At 40.7% G+C, this 23,766-nt stretch overlaps 1 protein-coding gene across 3 annotated transcripts in view; it reads left to right on the top strand.

The window, feature by feature from the left end:
• LOC311131344 (CUB and sushi domain-containing protein 1-like) overlaps positions 1 to 23,766 on the top strand; it is a gene marked incomplete at both ends in the record, with an annotated part of 555,203 nt that overhangs the window by 56,130 nt on the left and 475,307 nt on the right. The gene's annotated exons all lie outside the window — the stretch shown is intronic.

Raw genomic sequence — 23,766 nt, 5'->3', positions numbered from 1 at the left:
ATGGATGAGCAGAACTGCACTCTCCTTATTTATAAAACATTACTCCCTTTCACAGAAAAAGGTGATACGTACAATGCTTATGGTGGTGGTTTATCCCTAAAAACAGAAATGTAAAATCATGACCAAGCTTACCTGGTGGCGCTGGAGAATGTGGGGCACTGACACACTTATGCAGGCCATGTGTGTGTGATTCAGGTGTGATTCACTCTACAACCCCAAGCTGTGTTGAGTGGCTCTTTAGAACACTGTAGGTGACCCGACCTATTGATGTCTATCTATCTGATCAACGAGACAAGTGGTCAGTGAAGCAGCATAGAAGGGGGCTATGACCATGTACTGGCTCCCAGTCTCTTGTGAGAGCTAGTTCACCCACTAGCTACTTTACACACAGAAGTGGATCTTTGATGAGTGGTCTATGTTCCACATGGTAACTGTGGTCTGTGTTCTACATGATACTGCGGTCTAGCCATGCAGAGAGGATTAATAGGACGAGGTTGTGAGATGAAAAAGGCTGGGGAAGAGGGACATGGAGTTGATGGATGTTCTTGCACAGGTACAGTAGATGGCAGTCAAATGTAATTTCAGACAGATAGGTGGCGTTAAAGCAGGTCACCTCCCACGGTGATGTAGAGATAATGTGATTTTTCAAACATCATTGGCTTGAAATGGGATGTGTGATTTACACTTATATGATACCTTTACCGTGGAAATATCCTTTGCGTAGTTTCATTGTAAAGTCTTAATTCTGTAATGTGTGATTCATTACTTCATTATGGAAGCCCTGAAGCCCATGGCAAGAAACAAAACCAAAAAAAGACTCTTGGAATTCTAATTTGAACGACTTAGTATCGCGTTTTATACAACTTTTTTTTGTTTATTATTATAATTGTTTTACTAAGTTGTTTGAACAAGATACTAAGTCGTTCAAACAAGATAATTGTTATTTTGTCTAATTAGGCCTAATTTGTTATGGTTGCTGCAACCATTCATTCACTGATTCCATCCATTGATATAATTGACACTTCTTTGATAGCCTAAAGCAGGGCTGCTTTTGAATGCCAGAGCATGTAAGTGGGCAAGTGTGGAGCGAGGAGCAGAGCGTAATTCAGAAGATTAAAAAACAATTGTCTGCCTTCTCTCCCGCTCCAATTTCACTCTGGTACTGCTCAGCCACAAGCTTTGGGCATGCTCTGCCTAGAATATTTTGTTATCATTATCACAATTATTTTAATTAGGTCTATTAAGTTGTAATTATTAAGCCTACCCCACCCACAGTAGCCTATCTAGTTTATACTCTACTTTCTAACAGGATATATAGTTTCGATTTTGAAGGACTTGTATTAATTTATGTTTTAGGTAGGCAATACATAGGCAACTGTAAAATCTATGGGTTTTTCTAAGAATAGAAACACCATAATATAAATCAATTTCATTAAGCTAATATATCAGAAATAAATCAAATAAAAACCAGTATCAGCTTCTTTTCATAAATAAAAGGGAATAAATAAGCCCAAACTGCAGCCGTGCAATGATTTGCGCACAGAAGTAAGCCCCAACAACCTTCACATGTGCATTGGGCATGGGAAATGTGCTCTACAAATGAAATATTATTATTATAATGACAGAAAAATAGATGTTAAAGCTTAATTCGATAAAGGAATATTAGTGGAAATATAGCCATAATATAAAACAAGAGAAAGGAGAATGGAATATACAGTGGGGAAAAAAAGTATTTAGTCAGCCACCAATTGTGCAAGTTCTCCCACTTAAAAAGATGAGAGAGGCCTGTAATTTTCATCATAGGTACACGTCAACTATGACAGACAAATTGAGAAAAGAAAATCCAGAAAATCACATTGTAGGATTTTTAATGAATTTATTTGCAAATTATGGTGGAAAATAAGTATTTGGTCACCTACAAACAAGCAAGATTTCTGGCTCTCACAGACCTGTAACTTCTTCTTTAAGAGGCTCCTCTGTCCTCCACTCGTTACCTGTATTAATGGCACCTGTTTTAACTTGTTATCAGTATAAAAGACACCTGTCCACAACCTCAAACAGTCACACTCCAAACTCCACTATGGCCAAGACCAAAGAGCTGTCAAAGGACACCAGAAACACAATTGTAGACCTGCACCAGGCTGGGAAGACTGAATCTGCAATAGGTAAGGTCATATGGTCTGATGAGACAAAAATATAGCTTTTTGGTCTAAACTCCACTCGCCGTGTTTGGAGGAAGAAGAAGGATGAGTACAACCCCAAGAACACCATCCCGACCATGAAGCTTGGAGGTGGAAACATCATTCTTTGGGGATGCTTTTCTGCAAAGGGGACAGGACGACTGCACCGTATTGAGGGGAGGATGGATGGGGCCATGTATCGCGAGATCTTGGCCAACAACCTCCTTCCCTCATTAAGGGCATTGAAGATGGGTCGTGGCTGGGTCTTCCAGCATGACAACGACCCGAAACACACAGCCAGGGCAACTAAGGAGTGGCTCCGTAAGAAGCATCTCAAGGTCCTGGAGTGGCCTAGCCAGTCTCCAGACCTGAACCCAATAGAAAATCTTTGGAGGGAGCTGAAAGTCCGTATTGCCCAGCAACAGCCCCGAAACCTGAAGGATCTGGAGAAGGTCTGTATGGAGGAGTGGGCCAAAATCACTGCTGCAGTGTGTGCAAACCTGGTCAAGACCTACAGGAAACGTATTATCTCTGTAATTGCAAACAAAGGTTTCTGTACCAAATATTAAGTTCTGCTTTTCTGATGTATCAAATACTTATGACATGCAATAAAATGCAATTAATTACTTAAAAATCATACAATGTGATTTTCTGGATTGTTTTTTTTTATTCCGTCTCTCACAGTTGAAGTGTACCTATGATAAAAATGACAGACCTCTACATGCTTTGTAAGTAGGAAAACCTGCAAAATCGGCAGTGTATCAAATACTTGTTCTCCCCACTGTATATGGATCTGTGCCATTCACTTTGAACTGGACTGTGTTCACACCATGAGTGGTCACGAGTAGATGCACTTGTTTTGAGATCAAAGCGAGAGCTGCATGTAGCCACGTGTGCACATTTGTTCATATTCTTTGCTAGTAAGTGAGTTACAGTATTAGCCCAGTTATAGATCATTTCTAGTCAGCAATGGGGGAGTGGTTGCTTCCTGCAAGAGCACAAAACGTATGCATTTCTAGCCATCTTTGAAAAATGAGTCAGGTAAAGAGCTTTTGTTCTGTCTTAAAGAGGCAGGATGAATAAGCTAAATAGGCAATAGGGACAGGGTAGCATAATTTGTCTGATTCTCTGTAATAATGGTATGGGAATAATAATGAATTTTGATTTCTTGTATCAAACACCACAACATTTTCAGTCACCTTGTCTGAATGTTTCTTTCAAAAGTCTCATGGAATGTAGGCCTACATTGAACACCACAGATTGGCTGCTACTGAAGGCTGAATGATAGAACAGCTATTTCCATGTTAAAATGTTATGGGATGCATTTTTCCATAGTTTTTGATGGTATGCCACTCTTATAGGCCTACATTATGATCAAATAGCCACAGTAGCCTAATTGGAAACTGTTATAACTAACTTAAAGCAGTGTTCACAGTAAACATGCGCCAAAAGTTGCACAGAATTTTCACAATGTTCAAATTTGCACTCAGCAGAACATTGTTCATAGGCCTACACTTCACAACTGCTTGAGGGAATACGCAGCCTTCCTTGATTGTGAATGAAATGTAGAATTAAATGTGTGCAACAATAGGTAAAGAACAGTTTGACATCAATATAATCAATAAAAGGCACCTTTTAAAATAAAGCATTCCATGCATCATCACATTTGCAGACTTATGTAAGGTTGCCTACTATTCTATAGGCCTACAAGAACGGGAGACAAATAGAATATGACGCCCATCTAAACTGGAGGAGGAAATTATTGTGGCACTGACCCAACAATGATATTGTGAATATGCACAGTGCGCACTCACCAGGGATATGGCTGATGCTCTCCGTTGATGCCAATAAGATAGGCTACGCTGTTGTTCGCTCAATTAAGTAGAGAATGTTTATAACTAGACAGATTAGAGTGTTTTCATTGTATTCTCTTTACAGCAATAGCCATTTGCTTTCCAAACTATGTTTTCCCGCGATTTTATTTTGAAATATTGCGATATGCCTGGCTGGGCCTCTCTACTTTTCATTGACAGTCGCATCTCAACAATCATCTATTTGGTATTTGCCGTGCAAGCTGCCAAAATTACTCGCACTGCCTTTCCGACTGTAGGCAATGCAGTTTTTTTTTTTTAAGCTAATGATCCTCTGTGGCCAAATCATCCTCTGTAGCCTATTTTGAATGATTTAATTTATTTCTGTGTAGACAGGACTAGGCTAATTGGGCTATATAATTTTGCCAATTTAATTAAGTAAAATTTTGGGAAAGCTTAAATTCCACTAGCCTTATGGACATGTTGCCTATGTGTAGGGCGGTAACGTGATATCATAAGGGAATTGCTTAGACCGCACTTACCGGTAGGACTAGTTATCTCACGCGCTCTGGCAGAGAAGTACACCATGTGAGCTCTTTAATAGTAGCTTAAACATAAAGTTAAAGTATATATCACCAATAAATTAATGAACTTCAGAGATAATAGGCTGGTTTATGCTGCGAACGACATGCTTTTATTAGCCTACCAGAATCGCCTACAAAAGAGGTTTGTGATAGGCCTTCAATTTAACTTGTTATAGCCTACAGTACACAATAACAGGAAAAAATATGTTTAATCACCAAAATGAAATAAAGAGATAGTAAACTTTAATGATGACACTGTTTAATCATTGAAGTTTTGGCTAATGGTTTACTGAAACATAAGGAAGATATCCGATTTTCAATAGCACCGAAGACAACCTATTAATTTGATAAGGGGGAACCGTGCGTAGCCTAATGGATGGATTTGGCGGACGGGTTGCAAAATAAATCCTCCCATTGCAGGGATCAACTTAATGTGGCATGCAGTTTTATAGCCTCATGCAGTAGCAGTAATAATAATAATAATTATAATAATCAACTATAACTACTTTACTATTCTACGCGAGCTGACGCGGACCGATTAGGCTATTTCAAATACTTAGTGGAGTCAAAAGTCACCTACTGAGCAAAAAAAATTCTGAGGTGCGCACAGATTATTTGGACAATAACGTTGTGTGGAGTCGTTTTTATTAGCAGGAAGAAGTTTAACTAATGTCTAATTGTATCTTTGGTAAACAAAAGTGTCACAATACATATGGGCATATTTATCAATTAGGGCATTTGAAGCCAAGCAGAGATCTCCATGCCTTCTGCCAAACCTGGTCTGATATTTCAAAGAAGATTCATCCTGTCTCTTTGAGGATTTAGATAATTAAACAGTATTTTAGGGACTTCAGATTACCGGTGTGGAGCTGTTTTTTTCCCACCAATAATCTGTGTTCTTGTTTGTGCATGCCCTTGGTGACAGTCTGTTCGATTACACCCAAAAGCTGTTTTGTGGGATTTGTAGTGAGTCTTTTATACAACGTCTGAGGCAACTGATTGATGAGTACTTCAGTCTTATAGACAATGTAGTCATGTACAGTAACAGCGCCTCCCTTGTCCGCTGGGAGGATGACTATAGTGTCATTCTGGAGATTTAAGGGCTTGTTTCTCAGAGCGGGTAAAGTTATTCCTGACATATCCTATTGCCTCTAGCTTGGATATGTCTTTACGCACAAATATGTAGTATGTATCCAAAACTGGGTCAATAGGCCTAGGTGGAATTAACTTAGATGGAGCCCTAAACACACTTTTCGTGGCGGAAGAGGGGTTGCAATCTCTAAAGAACATTTTCAGATGCAATGTGCGTATGAATTAGTCGAAACGCATTGCAGTTGTGCGTCCTGATATTCAGGCTGATTTGCTCCTATATGTATTATTTTGTATATATTTTCTGTAAACAGTTCACTAAGGTTTATTGTTTTCCTTCTCCATTTTTTTGAAATAGCTTCCACACACTAGGGCGGCTTCATCTCAATATATTTTTCAATTTTAGTCTTTTCGAATTCCATTCTCCTTTCTTGTTTATATTATGGCTATATTCCCACTAATATTCCTTTATGTAATTAAGCTTTTACATGTGTATTTTTCTGTCTTTATAATAATAATAGTTAATTTGTAGAGTGCATTTCCCACGCTCTGTGCACATGTGAAGCTTGTTGGGGTTTAAGCTTATTTATTCCCTTTTATTTATGAAAATAAGCTGATACTGGGCTTTATTATTAACAATTTATTTATTATATTTTGGTTCATTAATTTATATATTTTATGGTGTTTCTATTCCAAGAAAAAATCCAATACATTTGACAGTAACCTATGTATTGCCTACCTATACAATCTGTTAATACATTTGAAGTCCTACATATCCAAATGTTAGAAAGTAGAATATAAACTAGATATAGGATACTGTGGGTGGGGTAGGTTAAATAATTACAACTGAATAGGTCTAATTAAAATAGTGATAATGGAAATGAAATATTCTAGGCAGAGCATGCCCAGAGCTTGTGGCTGAGCAGTTTTTTTAATCTGCTCAATTATGCTCTGCTCCTCACTCGGCCACTTACATGCTTTGGCATTCAAAGCAACCATGTTTTAGGCTATCAAAGAACTGCCAATCATATCAATGGACGGAATCAGTGAATAAATGGCTGCAGCAACCATTACACGGTCTGACAAGCTGCATAACAAATGAGGCCTAAATAGACAAAATAACTATTCTCGTTCGTACGACTTAGTATCTTGTTTGAACGACTTAGTATCTCGTTTGAATGACTTAGTATATCGTTTGAATGACTTAGTATCTTGTTTGGGGAAAAAAGTATGTAGCGTCGATGTCTGGCCCCTGTGGAAATCTAATTAGCATAATAAAGAAATTCCCATCAACATCTGTCTGTTTAAGCTAGAGATTTTTGTATGGCAGCCTTCTGCGTCTGCGGTGGAAGGTGACCAAGCTACAGCGGTGTGTGTCAGACCATGAGACATCCTAAAAATCAGTCTTCTCACGAAAACGTGTGTAGCGTCCGAACGGTTTGGCCTACAAAACGAATATGACCACTCTACGGAAATTTGAGACTCACAAACATGATGGTGTTCTCCGTTTAGCTCTACAACAAGTGTCACGGGACTCATCTTAAGTTGGTACCGCCGATCTGCCAACTTCTGTCTGTCGCATCCGAACAGTTTGGGCTACTGGTTTGGACCCCTCTATGGAAAGGAGAAATTCTGACGAACACGTATATGTCGGTTGGTTTGCTCGAGGATGCCCACAAGCATCACAAGAGTCGTCTGAAGGTAGCCGGTACCAGTTAAAACAATTAATGGAAGAAGTTTAGTGCCAAAAAAAGGGGGTTCAATATGTTTTTTTAATGATTTTTTAAGTATATAATTTCCCGATCTTTCTTATATCTCTCAGTTATAGGACAGAGATTTTTAAACAAACGTTCTTTCGATTTACTTTTTGACTATCTGTTTTTCCATGTATGAATCTGTTATTCAATGCGTTTCCATGGGCTAATAGCTGTAAAGCCAAATTCAATGTTTCAAATATATTTATATACAGTGGGGAGAACAAGTATTTGATACACTGCCGATTTTGCAGGTTTTCCTACTTACAAAGCATGTAGAGGTCTGTAATTTTTATCATAGGTACACTTCAACTGTGAGAGACGGAATCTAAAACAAAAATCCAGAAAATCACATTGTATGATTTTTAAGTAATTAATTTGCATTTTATTGCATGACATAAGTATTTGATCACCTACCAACCAGTAAGAATTCCGGCTCTCACAGACCTGTTAGTTTTTCTTTAAGAAGCCCTCCTGTTCTCCACTCATTACCTGTATTAACTGCACCTGTTTGAACTCATTACCTGTATAAAAGACACCTGTCCACACACTCAATCAAACAGACTCCAACCTCTCCACAATGGCCAAGACCAGAGAGCTGTGTAAGGACATCGGGGATAAATTGTAGACTGGGCTGGGATGGGCTACAGGACAATAGGCAAGCAGCTTGGTGAGAAGGCAACAACTGTTGGCACAATTATTAGAAAATGGAAGAAGTTCAAGATGACGGTCAATCATCCTCGGTCTGGGGCGCCATGCAAGATCTCACCTCGTGGGGCATCAATGATCATGAGGAAGGTGAGGGATCAGCCCAGAACTACACGACAGGACCTGGTCAATGACCTGAAGAGAGCTGGGACCACAGTCTCAAAGAAAACCATTAGTAACACACTACGCCGTCATGGATTAAAATCCTGCAGCACACGCAAGGTCCCCCTGCTCAAGCCAGCGCATGTCCAGGCCCGTCTGAAGTTTGCCAATGACCATCTGGATGATCCAGAGGAGGAATGGGAGAAGGTCATGTGGTCTGATGAGACAAAAATAGAGCTTTGTGGTCTAAACTCCACTCGCCGTGTTTGGAGGAAGAAGAAGGATGAGTACAACCCCAAGAACACCATCCCAACCGTGAAGCATGGAGGTGGAAACATCATTCTTTGGGGATGCTTTTCTGCAAAGGGGACAGGACGACTGCACCGTATTGATGGGAGGATGGATGGGGCCATGTATCGCAAGATCTTGGCCAACAACCTCCTTCCCTCAGTAAGAGCATTGAAGATGGGTCGTGGCTGGGTCTTCCAGCATGACAACGACCCGAAACACACAGCCAGGGCAACTAAGGAGTGGCTCTGTAAGAAGCATCTCAAGGTCCTGGAGTGGCCTAGCCAGTCTCCAGACCTGAACCCAATAGAAAATCTTTGGAGGGAGCTGAAAGTCCGTATTGCCCAGCAACAGCCCCGAAACCTGAAGGTTCTGGAGAAGGTCTGTATGGAGGAGTGGGCCAAAATCCCTGCTGCAGTGTGTGCAAACCTGGTCAAGACCTACAGGAAACGTATGATCTCTGTAATTGCAAACAAAGGTTTCTGTAACAAATATTAAGTTCTGCTTTTCTGATGTATCAAATACTTATGTCATGCAGTAAAATGCAAATTAATTACTAAAATCATACAATGTGATTTTCTGGATTTTTGTTTTAGATTCCGTCTCTCACAGTTGAAGGGTACCTATGATAAAAATTACAGACCTCTACATGCTTTGTAAGTAGGAAAACCTGCAAAATCGGCAGTGTATCAAATACTTGTTCTCCCCACTGTATATACAGTACCAGTCAAAAGTTGACACACCTACTCAAGGCTTTTCTTTATTTTTTGCTATTTACTACATTGTAGAATAATAGTGAAGACATCAAAACTATGACATAACACATATGGAACCTTGTAGTAACCAAAAAAGTGTAAAATAAATATATTTTATAATTTAGATTCTTCAAAGTAGCCACCCTTTGCCTTGATGACAGCTTTGCACACATATTTTCATTTGTTTAACACTTTTTTGGTTACTACATGATTCCACATGTGTCATTTCATAGTTTTGATGTCTTCACTATTATTCTACAATGTAGTAAATAGTAAAAATAAAGAAAAGCCTTGAATGAGTAGGTGTGTCAACTTTTAACTGGTACTGTATATATATATATATATATATATATATATATATATATATATATATATATATATTTTACATGACTATTATTATTTTTATACCTAAATTGGTCCTAAAATCAAAGCTAAATGATCCTTGGAATGATCATCTTTAAATTCCATATGTTAGCGTAGTAGATCAGCTTCACCGTGTATGGATGGGCATGCAGCCATGTCTTCTTTTGTTTCAACCAAAAAGTGGATATTTCCTCAAATTTGCCATTCAGTTGTCTTTTCCTTTGTATTGTGCAAAGATTACACTCAACTCATGTGAGATAGCATACAAAGGTCCTGAAGCCTATTGGCATCGGGCATGCAATGTTAATGTGAATAAGTGCAAGACTGTTTGTGTGGGTGTGTGTTTGTATCAGAAAGTGGTAGAGTTAGAGGGGGAGGGGGCTGGAATGGGAGGAGAGAGATACACAGACTGTGCACATACAGCTGCGGAAAATATTAAGAGACCACTGCAAAATTATCAGTTTCTCTGGTTTTACTATTTATAGGTATGTGTTTGGGTAAAAATAAATGTTTTGTTTTATTCTATAAACTACTGACAACATTTCTCCCAAATTCCAAATAAAAATATTGTCATTTAGAGCAACTGGTCAAACTGGTCAAAATAAGAAAAAAGATGCAGTGTTGTCAGAACTCAAATAATGCAAAGAAATAAGTTCATGTTCATTTTTAAACAACACAATAGTAATGTTTTAACTTAGGAAGAGTTCAGAAATCTATATTTGGTGGAATAACCCTGATTTTCAATCACAGCTTTCATGCGTCTTGGAATGCTCTCCACCAGTCTTTCACATTGATGTTGGGTGACTTTATGCCACTCCTGGAGCAGAAATTCAAGCAGCTCAGCTTTGTTTGATGGCTTGTGACCAACCATCTTCCTCTTGATCACATTCCAGAAGTTTTCAATGGGGTTCAGGTCTGGAGATTGGGCTGGCCATGACAGGGTCTTGATCTGGTGGTCCTCCATCCACACCTTGATTGACCTGGCTGTGTGGCATGGCACATTGTCCTGCTAGAAAAACCAATCCTCAGAGTTGGGGAACAATGTCAGAGCAAGAGGAATCAAGTTTTCTTCCAGGACAACCTTGTACGTGGCTTGATTCATGCGTCCTTCACAAAGACAAATCTGCCCGATTCCAGGCTTGCTGAAGCACCCTCAGATCATCACCAATCCTCCACCAAATTTCACAGTGGGTGCGAGACACTGTGGCTTGTAGGCCTCCCCAGGTCTCCGTCTAACCATTAGACGACCAGGTGTTGGGCAAAACTAAAAATTGGACTCATCAGACAAGATGACCTTACTCCAGTCCTCTACGGTCCAATCCTTATGGTCTTTTGCAAACCTCAGCCTGGCTCTTCTTTTCTTCTCATTGATGAAGGGCTTTTATCTAGCTTTGCACGACTTCAGCCCTGCCCCTAGGAGCCTGTTTCGAACCGTCCTCGCCGTGCACTTCACCCCAGCTGCCGTTCGCCATTATTTTTGTAGGTCACTTGATGTCATCCTACGGTTGTTGAGTGACATTCGAATGAGTTGGCGGTCATCCCGGTCAGTAGAGAGTCGTTTTCGCCCTCTGCCGGTCTGTAGCTTTGTTGTCTCCAATGTCTGCTGCTTGACCTTGTTCTTATGAACCGCCGTCTTTGAAATTTTAAGGATGGAAGCAACCTGACGCTCACTGTATCCCTCTGCCAGTAAAGCCAGAATTGAACCCTTCTTTTCCTCACTCAGAACTTTCCTTTTCAACTCTTTTGGCATGGTCAATAGTTATTTTTTGATTAATATTACTTTTGAGGTACTATTAGCACTGTTTTTGCCATCCAGCTGGTCCTATTGCAAGAGGATAGTGATGACCACAGCAGTGGTTTTTATACTTTTCCTCTTTAAATAAGATTTGGTTCATGTGATCACCTAATCAGTACCTAATTCAGTAGAATGAGGTGTGCCTGTGTTGGAATTCAACAGACACTGGAGTGGAATGGCTGTCATACATGTAGAGATGCTGATTTAAGAAACATTTGCAGTGGTCTCTTAATTTTTTCCACAGCTGTATGAGGGTTCAACCAGCAAATTCATCAAGTTACACAAAGGACCAAGAGGCATGGAGAAAGCCTTTATGCCCCCATCCTCTGGAATACCCTGCCAGAGAACCTGAGGGGGGCTGAAACTGTGGACATTAAGAGAGATCTTAAAACACACCTTTTTAGCTTTGCTTTTACTTTAGGCTGCTTTTTAGTCTTTCAGATTTTATTGTTATTATTTTGTTTTTTAGCCTCTTATGTTTGTTGTGTAGTAAATATTTAAGTTTTTATTTTCATAGTTTTATTTCCTGTACAGTGTTACATTCCATGTATGAAATGTGCTGTATAAGTTAGATTTGATTTTGAAAGTAAAAAAGATAATGGCTTAATGTCGGCAAAAGGGCTATTCTTAGGAGCTGCTGGTGTTAACTGCCTCTGCATCTGCTGCAGATTACAGACATATTTTCCCACTCACTGTGTGGGTGTATATGGTTTTCTGCTGCAGAGGAGCAGACAGAAATATAGGCACTAGAGATAAATCCGCATTTATGTATGTTTCCAGATGAATGAGGACTGTGTTCCTGTTTTTTTTCTTCCATCTCTCCTCTCACTGCACTATTCACTAGAGATGCTTATTTATTTATTTGTATTATTATTTTTTATTTAAGATACAATGCAGACGTTTTTCTCTCAATATCAAATCATTTCTGGGTAACAATTAAGTACCTTACTGTGATTGTTTTCCATTAAAATTGATTAAATAGTTGTTTTTCCTCATCAATCTACACACAATATCCCATAATGACAAAGCAAAAACAGGTTTTTAGAAATCTTTGCAAAAATACTGAAATATCACATTTACCTAAGTATTCAGACCCTTTACTAAGTACTTTGTTGAAGCAACTTTGGCAGCGATTACAGCCTTGAGTCTTCTTGTGTATGACGCTACAAGCTTGGCACACCTGTATTTGAGGAGTTTCTCCCATTCTTCTCTGCAGATCCTCTCAGTCCGGGCTCTGGCTGGGCCACTCAAGGACATTCAGAGACTTGTCGTGGAGCCACTCCTGCATTGCCTTGGCTGTGTGCTTAGGGTCGTTGTGCTGTTGGAAGGTGAACCTTCACCCCAGTCTGAGGTCTTGAGTGCTCTGGAGCAGGTTTTCATCAAGGATCTCTGTACTTTGCTCCGTTCATCTTTGCCTCGACCCTGACTAGTCTCCCAGTCCCTGCCGCTGAAAAACATCCCCACAGCCTGATGCTGCCCCCACCATGCTTCACCGTAGGGATGGTGCCAGGTTTCCTCCAGACGTGATGCTTGGAATTCAGGCCAATGAGTTCAATCTTGGTTTAATCAGAACAGAGAATCTTGTTTCTCATGGTCAGAGTCCTTTAGGTGCCTTTTGGTAAACTCCAAGCGGGCAGTCATGTGCCTTTTACTGAGGAGTGGCTTCTGTCTGGCCACTCTACCATATTGGTGGAGTGCTGCAGAGATGGTTGTCCTTCTGGAAGGTTCTCCCATCTCCACAGAGGAGCTCTGTCAGAGTTCCTGGTCACCTCCCTGACCAAGGCCCTTCTCCCCCGATTGCTCAGTTTGACCGGGCGGCCATTTCTAGGAAGAGTCTTGGTGGTTCCAAACTTCTTCCATTTAAGAATGATGGGGGCCTCTGTGTTCTTGGGGACCTTCAATGCTGCAGATATTTTTTGGTACTCTTCCCCAGATCTGTGCCTCGACACAATCCTGTCTCGGAGCTCTATGGACAATTCCTTCGACCTCATTGCTTGGTTTTTGCTCTGACATGCACTGTCAACTGTGGGACCTTATATAGACAGGTGTGTGCCTTTCCAAATCATGTCCAATCAATTGAATATACAACAGGTGGACTCCAATCAAATTGTAGAAACATCTCAAGGATGATCAATGGAAACAATTTCGAGTCTCATAGAAAAGGGTCTGAATACTTACGTAAATAGGGTTTCTGTTTTTAATTTGTAATACATTTGCAAGCATTTCTAAAAACCTGTTTTCGCTTTTTCATTATGGGGTATTGTGTGTAGATGTTGAGGATAATTAAAAAAAAATCCATTTTAGAATAATTATGTAACGTAACAAAATGTGGAAAAGGAATACTTTCCGAATGCACTAATTGACACTTAGGCTTCTACTTCCAGCTTATACATTTTACGGACCCAGTACATTTTACAATATTTATATTTTGTTCGTTATTAGTCCCATCCTTCAGCTACCCTCAACCCCTCCCATCTATTTCTGAAGACCATCCAGTTTTGATTTCTATTTGCCATGTATTTTTCACAAAGGTTCTGAACCTTTCTATTCTCATAGTTTCTACAGATTGTTAAAGATAAACATTTTTGCTAAGAGTATTATATCCCACCAAACAGGCAGACATTTCAGGTGGTCCTTTCAAACAGCTCTTACACTACAAAGGCATTATCATAATTTTCACAATTTCACAGTAATAGTACAAACTCTGTGAAAAAATAATAATATATATACAGTATATATAAATAATACACAGGAAATACAAGTTTGACTAGACTGGGCCTTATTTTGATAATTTTGCGTGCTCTTTATAACCAACACGAGTCTTGAGTTATTGAGGGTAAAGGCTGTAGCCTTAATGTCTCTTGCTAGGCACAAATCCTTTTAGCTCCCAGCGCTAGTTAGTTGTGAGGACTAATTTAGCTCTTGTTCTTATGTTTCTTGGTATTTATGTTAGCTGTCCGTTGCACCCAGGAAGCATTTCATTAACGTGTTTAGGAAATGTACTCCAAACTTTGACAAGCAAAGCATCTTCTACGTATTATGGACTGTAAATAAGCTGTGTCAAAAATGGCATTGAGAAAAGCATGACTGGTTGTTTATGGAGCCTGAGGTGTCCCAATCCCTCATTGAAACGCTAAGATAATACCATCCAATAGAGCAGCCTGGAGGGACCTCATGCTCTGAGTGGCCATAGTGACATGGCTATACCCTTGAGACTCTTAACATAATCATTTCATATTGATGTACATATGCTTGTTTCGTGCAGCCATCGTTTTTTTAAATCCCCAAAGCATTCTTGCTTTGACTGAGCAGACTGTCAGACAATAACCAGGCATAGTCTTTTGGGACCAAATCCAACTCACTGGAGTGCACAAAGCATGTCTGTGTGCATCTGCTACTGTAGCTGGCAACTATGCACAGACTAACTGAAGGACCCATGTTTTTCTTTCTGGTCTTGTCACCCGAAGTATTTCATGGTGCTAGTGTAGGCAACATACTGAATAACCATTGGTATAATAAGTAGAACAAGCTGCAGTATGTGGCACATTTACAATATTTAAATCAGCAGCAAAACCAGCAAAGAGACATGTTGGTTAGAGTTATCATACAGCATTGTTTTAAGCTCACCATGTTCTTCCAGTCACTATGGAAGGAATACAACGTCATCACCACATACTCCATCATGGTTATTATTCGGGCTGTTACGGTGAACATGTTACCGTCGCACCGGCGGTCACGAGTCATGACCGCAGTCAAATTCCACTTGACCGTTTAGTCACGGTAACTAGGCTTCTCCAAGCTCTGATGCTGCAGATGGTCATTAGTATCCTACCAAACTTGCTAACTGCCTGGTAATCAGCACTCCGTTGTCCCTCTAATCACTCTGACATCAATGCAAATGTAATTGAATGTCAAATCAAACTCTTCATGAGAGCCAATGAGCTCATGTTGCGCAACATTTCTATAGGCTATGCAATTGCGTGAGAAAACAGTTTTGATGGCTCCTATTAAAAAAAGTGGATCCCATCAGCTTTCTATAGGCTAGGCCTACTATATTTATTTCTAAACTTTCCTAATATTAAGCACATTGCTTTGCTTTACAGCAGGAGTATAACCTACCTGGTTGGCATGAAAATGAACCACGAGAAAAATGTCCTCCATTCGCAATTTAAGTGCATAGATGATATGTATATTTTTCCCCTGCCCCAGTTCCGAGACAGGTGCCTGATAATGTTCCATTGTAAATCAAAACTAATTTCACACATATATTATTTAGTATATGTAAAGACAGGATTAAATTAAGAATTGTCTGATGGGTGACAATATTAGCCTATCACTTGTGAATGAAGTATTATCACTTGTGACTGAAGCCCAGCATGTGCAGTAAGGCAAGAAACAGCGCATGCCTTTTTTTGTGACTTTTTGAAATCATAATCGCATACCTCATGTAGCCAAGCCCATAGGCCTATATGTTTTGATAAGGTTTGTATCACAACTAAAGTGGCCAAAAAACTTCTTAAAATGAAGCACATTAATCAGCTTTACAACCGGTGTAGAGCCTAACTGGCATACATAGGCGGCGCGTGAGTTTCAAGTTTGGGGAAGATTATTTTCATCATAAAAATGCACCTTTATAATAAACATTACATGCATAATCACATTTGCAGTCACTTTTGAGAATGGTGTATTCTGCTAATTGATTGCATTTTGTAATGCTTATAGCCTACTGCCGCATGCACATTGCTGCGCTTATAATATGAAGAAATTGCCTAAATGTTTATGAACATTTTAAGCTAAACATTCTGATCTGTTGCATCAGCCTCATTTGCTTTTAAACTGGGGTTTTTTATGCGAGTGGTTGTATTAATTTGGGATCCATCACATCCCACAACTGTCCAGACTATGTTTGGAATATTGAGTATAGTAGATTGACATAGGCTAGTGCTTTTGCTGTTCGGTAGCCCTACTCATCTTGTTGGCTAACGAAAAGTAAATGTGGACAGTTCTTCTATCATCTTCAATATGCGCCTCGGAATTCAATAAGGACACGCACAGTTGCATCCCCGATGTGTCGGTCTTCACTTGTGGCCTACTTCGGAGCTGAGACGACTGTAAGAAGGACCCAATCACGTGACGGCATTGGCTAATAAGAATTGAGATACTGTATCTGAGAGAGCCATGTGAGTGAGAAGTGCTTCGGAGCACGGCGATTGGCAGCCGGGAATTATAATTATTATATTCAGCCCAAGGGTACAACGGCCACTTTGGCCGCAAAAGGCAAGGATTTATTTAGGGGGCATAACGGCCACACAAGGAGGATGCTGCCGGGAAATTCGAGACCTGGTGAGCATATTATCAAGCACTTGTGAAATTGTGAATGAGAGACTGATGAAGTGTGTGCAGCCTGCGTTTCATGCAACTTTTTACAAATCATCACTAGTTGCATCATGCAGCCTTACAATGTATTAAAAATATAAACATATAGCCCAACATTTGTATCACAATTAAAGTTGCATAAATAACTCTAAATAAACTTTTTTAAATGTAGATGTTCCAAAGGTCTGCATCACTGGCTTGCAGGCTATGCGTGGAAGCCAGGAGATGCTAAACATGTTTATGTTAATGGTCAATTACCGTGAGACGGGCATTTATTTTCTTGACAATCACCGGCTGACGAAATTTCATGACTGCCACAGCCCAAGTTATTATTGACCTTTTCCATGTCAGAAGTGCCGTGCGCTATCCCCTCAGAAGTGCCATGGCCTATTGCCCTTTTTGTCAACTAGTGGTTGCCACTTTAACCATATATATTAGAACATGAGGCATCTCAGAGAGATGATATCCTTGTCATCCACACTGACTCACTCCTCTGGTGCCTCTCACTCACACTCGCTTTGCTAACATCGTCTTGACGAGCGTGTATGAGAGAGAGTGAGTACTGAGCAGCAGTGTGAGTGTGCCTAACCTCACATAACGCCTCCTCCAACGATCTGTCTTAACACTTTAATCAAACTCACTGGATGTGACATGCCAACGTCTGCTCCTGGCCACAAGCCTAGCTGGTATGAGTTTATGGGCCTAGCCGGTATGAGTCCTACTTCTTATTCCAAACTGCACCTCCTTGGAGGAAGTGGTTAAAATCCAGCCCGTCTTAAGCTTGATTGCGTTTCAATATCAAATGGGCTGTTTTGACTCCCAGATTCTCTGTTTCCAGGACAGCATGCTGTGCACATTAGAAGCAAGCTTATAAATGACGTAGCATGTATTAGTATACATATTAATTCAGGCTCGCACACAGATCTTGGGAAGATTTTGATTAGCAGCACCTTTTTATCTTTGGCGTGTGTTTATACAGAGTTTACGTTCACAGACAGCTCTCTCCTCCTCGGTTCAGCACTCACCAGTGGAAAGGTACTGTAAGCCAGCATTAAAGGGCATGTCCCAGATCTACAGTGGGGAGAACAAGTATTTGATACACTGCCAATTTTGCAGGTTTTCCTACTTACAAAGCATGTAGAGGTCTGTAATTTTTATCATAGGTACACTTCAACTGTGAGAGACGGAATCTAAAACAAAAATCCAGAAACTCACATTGTGTAATTTTTAAGTAATGAATTTGCATTTTATTGCATGACATAAGTATTTGATCACCTACCAACTAGTAAGAATTCCGGCTCTCACAGACCTGTTAGTTTTTCTTTAAGAAGCCCTCCTGTTCTCCACTCATTACCTGTATTAACTGCACCTGTTTGAACTCATTACCTGTATAAAAGACACCTGTCAACACACTAAATAAAACAGACTCCTACCTCTCCACAATGGCCAAGACCAGAGAGCTGTGTAAGGACATCAGGGATAAAATTGTAGACCTGCACAAGGCTGGGATGGGCTACAGGACAATAGGCAAGCAGCTTGGTAAGAAGGTAACAACTGTTGGCGCAATTATTAGAAAATGGAAGAAGTTCAAGATGACGGTCAATCACCCTCGGTCTGGGGCTCCATGCAAGATCTCACCTCGTGGGGCATCAATGATCATGAGGAAGGTGAGGGATCAGCCCAGAACTACATGGCAGGACCTGGTCAATGACCTGAAGAGAGCTGGGACCACAGTCTCAAAGAAAACCATTAGTAACACACTACGCCGTCATGGATTAAAATCCTGCAGCGCACGCAAGGTCCCCCTGCTCAAGCCAGCGCATGTCCAGGCCCGTCTGAAGTTTGCCAATTACCATCTGGATGATCCAGAGGAGGAATGGGAGAAGGTCATGTGGTCTGATGAGACAAAAATAGAGCTTTTTGGTCTAAACTCCACTCACCGTGTTTGGAGGAAGAAGAAGGATGAGTACAACCCCAAGAACACCATCCCAACCGTGAAGCATGGAGGTGGAAACATCATTCTTTGGGGATGCTTTTCTGCAAACGGGACAGGACGACTGCACCGTATTGAGGGGAGGATGGATGGGGCCATGTATCGCGAGATCTTGGCCAACAACCTCCTTCCCTCAGTAACAGCATTGAAGATGGGTCGTGGCTGGGTCTTCCAGCATGACAACGACCCGAAACACACAGCCAGGGCAACTAAGGAGTGGCTCCTTAAGAAGCATCTCAAGGTCCTGGAGTGGCCTAGCCAGTCTCCAGACCTGAACCCAATAGAAAATCTTTGGAGGGAGCTGAAAGTCCGTATTGCCCAGCGACAGCCCCAAAACCTGAAGGATCTGGAGAAGGTCTGTATGGAGGAGTGGGCCAAAATCCCTGCTGCAGTGTGTGCAAACCTTGTCAAGACCTACAGGAAACGTATGATCTCTGTAATTGCAAACAAAGGTTTCTGTACCAAATATTAAGTTCTGCTTTTCTGATGTATCAAATACTTATGTCATGCAATAAAATGCAAATTAATTACTTAAAAATCATACAATGTGATTTTCTGGATTTTTGTTTTAGATTCCGTCTCTCACAGTTGAAGTGTACCTATGATAAAAATTACAGACCTCTACATGCTTTGTAAGTAGGAAAACCTGCAAAATCGGCAGTGTATCAAATACTTGTTCTCCCCACTGTATATGCCATTAGGACTTGATTGAGTTCCCACCATCTGTTTTATGAATTAAGCAAACCGTTACAACAATGCCACATAGTCCCCCCAAGACAAAATGCCATATGAGCTGTGTTTGCCTTTTGAAATAATGATCAGCACTAAAGACAGACAAGATTACAGTCATAAAATGGACAATAAAGTTTTCAACACCACTGTTTGCCACATATAAGTAAGCAGATACTGTACAAAGGTTCACTACAGCACTATATACAGTGCATTCGGAAAGTATTCAGGTCCCTTGACTTTTTCCACATTTTGTTACGTTACAGCCTTATACTAAAATGGATTAAATTGTTTATTTTCCTCATCAATCTACACACAATACCCCATAATGACAAAGCAAAAACAGGTTTAGAAATTTTTGCAAATGTATACAAAATAAAAATCTGAAATATTACATTTACATAAGTATTCAGACCCTTTACTCCGTACTTTGTTGAAGCACCTCTGGCAGCGATTACAGCCTTGATTCTTCTTGTGTATGACGCTACAAGCTTGGCACACCTATATTTGGGGAGTTTCACCCATTCTTCTCTGCAGTTCCTCTCAAGTTCTGTCAGGTTGGATGGGGAGCGTCGCTGCACAGCTATTTTCAGGTCTCTCCAGAGATGTTCGATCAGGGTCAAGTCCGGGCCACTGAAGGACATTCAGAGACTTGTCCCGAAGCCACTCCTGTGTTGTCTTGGCTGTGTGCTTAGGGTCGTTGTCCTGTTGGAACCTTCACCCCAGTCTGAGGTCCTGAGCAGGTTTTAATTAAGGATCTCTGTACTTTGCTCTGTTCATCTTTCCCTCGATCCTGACTAGTCTCCCAGACCCTGCCGCTGAAAAACATCCCCACAGCATGATGCTGCCACCACCATGCTTCACCGTAGGGATGGTGCCAGGTTTCCTCCAGACGTGACCCTTGGCATTCAGGCCAAATAGTTCAATCTTGGTTTCATCAGACCAGAGAATCTTGTTTCTCATGGTCTGACAGTCTTTAGGTGCCTTTTGGCAAACTCGAAGCGGGCTGTCATGTGCCTTTTACTGAGGAGTGGCTTCCGTCTGGCCACTCTACCATAAAGGCCTGAATGTTGGAGTGCTGCATAGATGGTTGTCCTTCTGGAAGGTTCTCCCATCTCCACAGAGGAACTGTCAGAGTGACCATCGGGTTCTTGGTCACCTCCCTGACCAAGGCCCTTCTCCCACGATTGCTCATTTTGGCTGGGCGCCCAGCTCTAGGAAGAGTCTTGGTGGTTCCAAACTTCTTCCATTTATGAATTATGGAGGCCACTGTGGTCTTGGGGACCTTCAATGCTGCAGAAAGTTCCCCAGATCTTTCCCCAGATTTGTGCCTCGACACAATCCTGTCTCGGAGCTCTACGGACAATTCCTTCGACTTCATGGCTTGGTTTTTGCTCTGACATGCACTGTCAACTGTGGGACCTTATATAGACAGGTGTGTGCCTTTCCAAATCACGTCCAATCAATTTAATTTACCACAAGTGGACTCCAATCAAGTTATAGAAACATCTCAAGGATGATCAATGGAAACAGGATGCACCGGAGCTCAATTTCGAGTCTCATAGCAATACTTCCGTAAAAAAGGTATCTGTTTATTTTTTATGAATTTGCAAAAATGTCTAAAAACCTGTTTTTGCTTTGTCATTATGGGGTATTGTACGTAGATTGAGAAAAAAATTGATTTAATCCATTTTAGAATAAGGCTGTAACGTAACAAAATGTGGAAAAAGGGAAAGGGTCTGAATGCACTCCTATACACCAGTAAAGGATAGTGAAGTCTAATCAACACAAATCCACTACCCACTTGTGGTTGTGGTTTTGTAGGTTACAATCTAAAAAACTGTCCCACAAAATGATGGGTCTCTATAAACCCTCCTTGTGTAACTTCTTTTTTTTTTACCCCAAAGTTAAGGCTTATTTTTCCAGGCACTGAGGGATTACTTGGAAGGGTTCATTTCATTTGATCTCTTATCTGAGGCATACATTGATACAGGAACTTATTTTGGGCCAATGCTCCCATGCATGCAGTACGCATATGGGGAAAAAAGTGTCCTTGACTGTCGTGTTGAAAAAGAGCCATGGTGATATTAATCGAAATTGTAATTCAGAGGACAGGAACGCTGAGAGAAAATATGCATGCAAATTAAGTCTCGCGCTTTAACCCTTTTCATACTGTATCCACACCAAGAATTATACAAACCTTCACCTGGTAGTGGGTTTACTCCTGTATATGGGCCACTGAGCACTGAGTAGCCAATGCGGTTGGCAAACAGAGCAGTCAGAGACCAATGGATGCCGGAGAATTGAACATGATTTGTTTGATCAATGCATATTTCAATATTATAATGTGTCAAGCGTTCAGTCACAGTAAATTTGGCACTTTAAAATGTTGAAATTTGCATTGATTTAAGTATACTTAATTGTATGTGCATTTACTTTTAGTGTATGTCCCACACCTTAGCTATCCAGTCACTGCACTGCACAGTTCTTTACAGAACAGTAAGAAAAGTGTTACAAAAAATATGAGGTGCAATTTTATGCTTAACTGGAAAGGACTAACAAAATCATATTAATCCTGCCTTTAAGAGAACACAGCGGTAAACTGTCATCTTGTTTTAGGTTTTAGGCACAACAGCATGGTGGGGTAGCCTAGTGCCTAAAAATATAGTAGACACACATAACAGCCAGAATTAAACCCTCTATGTGCAGTGGGCAAGCACTTATACTGTGTACTTCCCCAGTTAGCGGTAAAGCTACAACTGTAAAAAATATAATGTCACTCTTGATCAGGGTGAGGACAGAGAAGTTGGGAAAAGGCCTTCAACTTGCTGTCGCCAACTCGGCTAGAGGGTAGATGTGGAACACAGAGAAAGACAGTAAAGTGCAAAAGAAATGTAATGAACCAAGTAGAGGTGTGTGTGTGTTCGTGCATGTGTGTGTGCATCTGCGTACGTACTTGCGTGCATATGAAGTGATCAATCATAGACTCGAGCACAACAAGCTGTAGCCATGGGACTGTCACTATCTCTCCACACTACGGTCCTCTTTCTGTTTCTGTGATGTGATGTATTGTGTTGTGTGCTTCCCCTGCTCTCATTCATGAGCCTTATCACCCTCCAGGTACTGTATGTGATTAGCAATGGGCTGCAGCTGCCACCATTGAGTCATCAGCTCTGTTCGTGGTTGCTGAATAGGGAGGGGGAGAATAGTGGATGCTGTCCATGGTGCTACAGCCCTCTGCTGAGCCACACAGGCCTATTGGAATGATGAGTGCAAAGTCCCCTGAATTGAAGGAAGAGGGACTGAGGCCATGAAATGCAACATTAACTTTGAAATTACCAGCAATGTCTGTCTAGTCTGTAGAGCCAAATTACCATTTGAGGCTGGCTGAGCTCTGGGGCTAGAGTGAGCATGGAGAGACTATTCATTGAATATCCAGTCCTCACTCTTAATGGCTCAGTCAACATGCTATAGGCGTACCCCGTCTGTGTGTTCAAATCTAAATAAATAACAGATTAAGAACGCTAAGGTGTTAAGAAACAAAAACAGTAGTAAAATTGATAGAACTGTAATAAAAACAACTAAAATAGATATATCCTCCGTTTAAAGTATACTGGCCCATTTTGTGAGCGACACAATAAGGTTCCAATGCAATTTAAGTGTTTGGATATTTATTGGCAGGCGACTTCTGGACCCAAACTGCTCTGGCCACAAAGGACTCAATGAACATATGAAATGAAAACTTAGAATGGATAATTTGAATATATACATTTATGAATTGGAAGGTATGTTGTGTGTCACTTATATGACTGACACACGATGATAATTACACCAACGAATGGTTGGCCTGTACTATCCATTCCGTTTTACAGCAGAAACTAATACAGTCATGGGATTTATAGGACTATTCAAAAGCCTACGCAAACAACAAAGACAAAACTTTGCCAATGTAGACAAATTAGATAAATAACGATTTGCACAGGCAAGCAATGTTTTAGCCCCAATGGGTATAATGACCTCGGCTAATGTTGGCTAGTTGGCAAGATGTAAAGTTTATAGGCAAACACAGAAATGTGCTAAATCATGCCTACTCTAATGTACAACAAGACTTTCATTTCTCATGTTCCTCACTGGCCATACAGTGGGGGAAAAAGTATTTAGTCAGCCACCAATTGTGCAAGTTCTCCCACTTAAAAAGATGAGAGAGGCCTGTAATTTTCATCATAGGTACACGTCAAC

The sequence above is a fragment of the Coregonus lavaretus genome (assembly GCF_964263955.1).
Source record: "Coregonus lavaretus genome assembly, chromosome: 1".
Classification (NCBI taxonomy): Eukaryota; Metazoa; Chordata; class Actinopteri; order Salmoniformes; family Salmonidae; genus Coregonus; species Coregonus lavaretus.
Note: the sequence above shows the minus strand (reverse complement) of the source record. Positions and strands in the feature narration are given on the sequence as shown.